We start from the raw sequence: 6,254 nt of genomic DNA on the forward strand, positions 1-6,254 counted from the left end.
TGAGAGAGATGGAGAGAGAGAGGAGATGAGAGAGAGAGAGAGAAGCGAGATCATTAGAAACAGTGGAAGGCACTGGGGGTGGTGATTGCTGAGCAGGAAGTAAAGGCGAGATGACGGGACGACGCGAAGAAGGAGGGAAGTGTAATGTGAGCACAATATACCACTGAAGGGGTCATTGTGAGGATTGTCTCCTCTCCCATGCCTTCTATCTGCGCGGCCTTCTCGCTGAAGAGCGATAGGACAGATGCCCTGCAGCTGAAAAGCGGCATTCCAGATTACCCAACAAACTAGGCGTCCCACAACGCCCCTGATACCACTGGAACGAAAGGTCCGATATTACCGATAGCCTAATGAGTCAGTTGTGCGTGGGCTTTTTGTGCCAGGCAGGACGGGCGTCAATTAATTACTGGGGAGGGAGATGGCCGTGTGACGTCAGGGATGAATGAAGCTAAAATTCAAAGAGATCAAGCTAACCTTTCAACGGTTAAGCTTTCGCCGCTTAGCCGCGGCATGGCGTGTTCGGGAAACGCCGACAACGTCTCAGATCATTACACGTGTTTCGCAATCTGATCGGGGAGTAAAAAGTCACGCCCACCGGTCGTCGCCACAACATGGCCCCGCATCGTCCGATCGTTAGCATGACGGCACCATTACACGGAGCTGGCTGGGCTTCGGCGGCCGAGTTATTGGTAGGTCAGATAATTGCCTTCAGCGTTACCTAACAACTGCCTAACCAGCCCTTGACTCTGCCGTTGCGGCGAGTGATGAAAGATTGTCCGTAGCTTGAGGATATAGAGTTGAAATGAATGCTTTCGAGTCGGGGGGCTATGTCCCAGCTGTACTTGTGACCAAGTACCACCCCCAGCATCTGAGCATTATCTGTAATAAGCCAGCAGCCTGCTATCCGTAGAGATAGGAGCGAACAGCTTTCGAATAATCGTCACGTTATTTGTCTTTTAGAGTCAACAAATGGTAATTCTGCCTCACAAGGTGGTACGGAAGCAGATGTTATGCAGGCCACACAACGCGAGAATCGTCGCACCCACGCTCTTATGGACAAACAGGTCTCAGGGTCTCTTCCCCGCCACTTCGTCCCAGCCAACACCCCGTAACAACCGCAGCAAGTGTGCTCCGAGCGTCACGGTCCGCTGGCTCTAGGTCAGAAACGGAGCGTGGCGCCGACACCGCCGTGCTGCTCGACCAGGAACAGCAAGACGGCGCACACGGCTGCAGCCCTGCACTGCTGCAGCACATGTGTGCGGCGCTGCAGGCGGCAGGGTGGCCCGGGTTGGGCAGCCGGTCGCGTCGCCCACGGCCGCAGCAGTCGTCCCGCTCGACTGGATGTGGTTCCGGCTGGTGTGGCGCGAGGCGGGTTCTGTGGCTTCGCTGTGTGCTGTGAGCGGTGTGGTAGACTGCGCTGTTTACGGCCGGTTAGACCACCGTGCGCTGAGAGCAAACCGCACATGGCCTACATGGGTCAAGCCCGTCTGGACTGTGCGCTGTGCGATGAAGTGTGCTGCCCAATGGCGGCGCAGTCCGTTGAGTGCTGTGGGGTGGCTCGGGCCTCTGTGTGCTGGTCGCTGTGTGTGTGTGTGTGTGTGTGTGTGTGTGTGTGTGTGTGTGTGTGTGTGTGTGTGTGTGTGTGTGTGTGTGTGTGTGTGTGTGTGTGTGTGTGTGTGTGTGTGTGTGTGTGTGTGTGTGTGTGTGTGTGTGTGTGTGTGTGTATGCTGTGTGCTGTGAGCTATGCGTGTGTGTGTGTATGTGTGATCATACCACCTGATTTGTTGTGTGGTGTACCAGGCTTCCCAAGCCGGCCAGTCCACGCCGTGCGCCGTGCGCTGGATCAGACCCCCGATCGCCGCGTGCTGGATCAGGCCGCTCACACCCGGTCAGCCCAGACTGCGTGTTCCTAATCTGCCCCGCCGGGCGGTGTGATCCGGCGCCTCCGGCCCAGCCGCTGCCCGCCGCGTGCAGTCAGCCCAGCGGCGTCACGGCCAGCACGACTGCCATTCAGCTGTCGGCCGACGCGTGCGTGCGATGCCGCGGTGCCGTGTGAATAGAGAATAGCGAACCATAGCGGGCCACACGCGGCCGAAATGCGTACGATGTCATACCAACGCGCGATATAAATCTGTCCCTGGTTGACGTTAGTCTCATACAGCAGCGGGATTAATGACGCCGCCCACCATGACTCCACAGAGCCACTGCGGTCAGCCGGCCTCCCCTAACCATCAAGCGGAGCCCATCCAGCCGCAGAGCGCCGGCCACCACAGCGGCGCGGCCGGTGACCGCCGCCGCGCCAGACGTCCCGGCCGGCCGGCGGAGACTGCGTCGCGGCAGCGGAAGACAGCACGCGGCCGGGAGCGGAGCGAGCTCGCGGCGCGGGCTCCGGAGCCAGCCGTGGCGCGCCACAGACGAGTGCCGCGGCGTCGAGGTGACAGCTTGTTTGGCCTCGGCTCTGAGGCCGGGCGCTGCCGGCCAGGCCGCCGCTGCGGAGCTAACGGTACGCGGCGCCGCTCCGTCAGAGGAACGCGCGCACGCCCAGCGCACGATCGGCTCCACCCATCACCACCTGAGCTCAGCCGGCCCCGGGGTGCACGCGTGAGGCTCAGTCCACCCCGCAGCCGCCCAGCTCATGTGAGCTGGCAGGGTGCATGCCATGCACAGCTGCGCTACTCTCCACCTCGGCTTCCCTTCGCGAGAGTGTTGTTAGCCGTCAGGTGGCCCACTCCCGTCCCCTTTGCTGCACTCCGAGCCACTCCGGGAGCGCGTGCACTACCACTCAGCTCCCCTGGCCAAGAGCTTACTCATCACGAGCTCTCCTACAGCGCAGGGTTCGACCTGTGCAGCGAACAGTCGAAGTCAAACAAAGGACAGCTTATGCATGCACGAATGACATCATTTACGGCCTTAGTATTCTGCACGCGAGAAGGAGTCACGTGCATCTGCGGTGGCGCTACAAAGTTCTTAATCTCGGTGGGTGCGGCGAAAACGACCACACCTGTGTGGCTAAGCGTGCACATGAGTTTCTAGCGCGCTCATCCTGTGACGACTGAGCAAAGCCAAAGTAGTGACATGGTAGACCGGGTGCTGAAACACGATGATTTGAAAACCTGCACGATTGCTGACCAAATCTGGCGCGACCAAACCACCTCAAACAAAACCGCTCATCGTAACAATTTTGCCTGCTCTGAGACCACTCGGGCGTACCCGGGTCGCGGCCGACGGTCTATCCCCGCGCGAGCCGGTTTTTCGCCCGTATCGGGGCCACCGGTGGGCGGACTGACCTCAGCACCGGCGTGCGACGCGTCCCGTCCGCCCAGCTGCGGACTGCGTCTTCTCCAGCGGCGTCCGCCGCCGCCCGAGTCCGGCCGCGCTGCTCCCACCGCCTGCCCGGTCCGCAAGCCGTCCGCACGTCCGCCTACCGTCCGCCGAGCGGCCGCTGGTCCGCTGGTTTCGGTCGCGCGCGCCGCGGTGCCGCCGCCGTCCCCGTCACCAGCTAACGAATGGAACCGACGGCTGAGGCGCGCGGCAGCTGCCAGGCCGCCGTGACGTCACCGGCCGGTGGGCGGGGCAAGGGCAAGGCCGGGGTGACGTCACTCGGATCCGAGAAACGAAAGCTGCCGGCGATGTGCATACTTGTAGGCATTTCTGGTACTCGGATTGTGTTCCTAATATGGCAGATGTATGCTCTGCAGAGTCGTCCCTACGATGTCCAGTGCAGTTGCATTCAAGCATGTTTGAGGCTTGGTGTAGAAGTTCCTTCATTGGATGGTCTGCATGTTATGAGAGTGTCGCACACGTGTGCTCGGAATTGATTTTCGTGACATGAAGCATTGCGCGCAACATTATCTTATCCGCTAATTTGAGCATAGCCGATTAACAATAAAGTATTACCATGAAGCAGTGATCTTCACAAGGGCGTATTCAAAGGGGGTGTTGCTGGTGGCACGTGCCCCCTGAAAAACTGCATGTGTTTTAATATTCCTGAGAATAGTTGCGGACGATTAAAAATGGAGCTGACACGTGAAAGCAAATAAACTAGGAGCACGCGGTACCGCGTGTACAGCCACTGAAACATCACATTGAACTTGTGCTTGCTTCGTTTTAGATTACCAGCCATATTTCATGACTTTCGAATTACTAAGAGACTGGACCCACAGGTCAACTTCTCGTATTTTTGTTCAGAATACCCAGAAAATTGTTGCAGAAAGCGGCTTTTATGCTCACCGATCGAGAGCTTTTTGACTATCTTCTTCTTTCGATGAGGGCTCTCAAAGATTTCGAAGAATAAGTAAGCAAGTGCCACAGCGATAACTGCATAAATAATGTAAAAAAGTAGCTGCATTGATAGTTTTCCTGCAAAACTGCACCAAACAGGTGCGGCTGAACAATATGGCACGCGACCTTCGACAGGTCAAATGCAAAATTGCCAGGAAAAGCTGCCAGTTCGTTTTGTGAGACACCAAAGGAGATAATTCCGAAGTGGAGAACGCAGCGAAACATCGAGGCTTAACTTAAGAAAAAAGACCCTCAGCTCTACGTTTTTTTGGCATTCGATTTAAAAGTTCTTATCTTCACAACCTGCATTATACCGGGAGGCACCGGTTAAACGATTGGAATACTAATTAACGATTGTATTGACGGTACTTAATATTTCGAGCTGTGCTCATCCTCAGGTGGAGGCGGTGAACTCGAGTGAAATGGCACCTATGCTGATCACTCATTCAAATTTGGCATCGAAAACATCGATGAAAATGTTCTGTAGGTACTCTGCTGACGGGCTGTTTGAAGTTATAAAGCCGCTATGCAAAAAGCTAAGACAGTTTTAATAGCCTTATGCATCGTAAAATAACCAGGAGAATGGACACACAGATGCATTGGTATTTCGGCTACATGCCTGTATCGAAACCAATATCAGTAGTAAAAGTCAGTACGTCAAAGTATCGGTAGTGAATAAACGAATATCAGTATCAAATTTCCCCTGCGTTCCGATATCCCCGACTCAAAGCTAAGCAAATCGGCAAGCAGATAGTGTCATACTTCGGTCGTGATTTCTCCGAAAGGTGCACTTTTGATATTCGTTTCGATAAAGGCATGAATATTCCTCCGAAACGTGCGTTTTTGATATTCGTTTCGATAAAGGCATGAATCTGAAATATCAGTATGCTCATTTGTCTTTTTTTCTGGCTACTCTACGACGAGTAAGGCTACTCGCACTGTGCAGAACAGCGAGCAAGAATTTCACCTGGCCCGAGGGGAACTGGATCAGTTTTTCGGGATCTTGCGTCTTACAGGTTACGTCTCCCTTGCCAGGGAACACATGTATTGGGCGAAGACAAACAGCGCGCAAGTATTTCTCATGTCAAGAACCATGTAACGAAGCGAATTTCCACAAGCCAAGAACAACGTGCACTTGGCTAACAACGAGAACGTGTCATTCGGGCACAGGGTCGCCTAAGCGTGGCCAATATCTTGAGGAAGTGAGCAAAATTCCTTTGCATTTCGATATCTTCGACTCGAAGCTAAGCAAATCAGCAAGCAAGTAGTGTCATACTTCGATCGCCACTCCCGCCAAATGTACACGAGGCCTGCGCGGCTAGTTGTCAGCTCCGCAGACCAGCGTTATCCAGGGGTTACACGGTGTACATCGGCATGTGTACGGGCGCGGCAACCAAGGAGGATAGCCGTCGGAACCAGTCGCCAGAACTTGATGGTGATGTCCTTCGCTTACTGCAGTGCGTTAAGACGCCAATGACTAGCGAACTCTTCGCTTGCCCTGTTGGGTACGCTGCGACAGAAGGGGCCGCGTGCCACAGGTAGCGCACCGGACAATTGCCTGAAGAAATGTCCTCTGCCCGAGATAAGAACGCCTGAAGCAGCATCCAGAGGCGACTCTCCCAGCCTACCTCCTCTTTCTCAATCTCAGTCTCAGTCTACCTATGGATTACATGGCATGGCGAGACAGCCAAGGCAGTGTCAATGGTCACCAACCACTGCAACAGTACTCCCATGAGACGTAGGGCACGCTGGTTATCCAGCCAGAAGAGGAGGATTCATATCAACCAGCTGATTCTGATGTACGGACACATCCAGTACATTGGCGGTGTGAATCATGATTACATCTAATTCGCGGCATATCGACCAAGTATTCATTGGAATGAATGGCTCGACACTCTTGCCATCAACTCAGGCGGCTGGCTCGGCGTGGCCGGTTGCTGAATGTGCTGCAAATGCTCCGGCAAGAAGAGGGA

At 55.1% G+C, this 6,254-nt stretch overlaps 1 protein-coding gene across 1 annotated transcript in view; it reads right to left on the reverse strand.

The window, feature by feature from the left end:
• Positions 1–3,466, reverse strand: part of LOC119099006 (serine/arginine repetitive matrix protein 1) — an 85,814-nt gene extending 82,348 nt beyond the window's left edge. Inside the window, exon 1 of the mRNA XM_037222054.1 lies at positions 3,288–3,466. The gene's annotated coding sequence lies outside the window, so the exon portion shown is untranslated. The remainder of the gene's footprint in view (positions 1–3,287) is intronic.
• Positions 3,467–6,254: the final 2,788 nt, after the last annotated feature.

This window comes from Pollicipes pollicipes, unplaced genomic scaffold (genome assembly GCF_011947565.3).
Source record: "Pollicipes pollicipes isolate AB1234 unplaced genomic scaffold, Ppol_2.1 Scaffold_4740;HRSCAF=5597_pilon_pilon_pilon, whole genome shotgun sequence".
Taxonomy (NCBI): domain Eukaryota; kingdom Metazoa; phylum Arthropoda; class Thecostraca; order Pollicipedomorpha; family Pollicipedidae; genus Pollicipes; species Pollicipes pollicipes.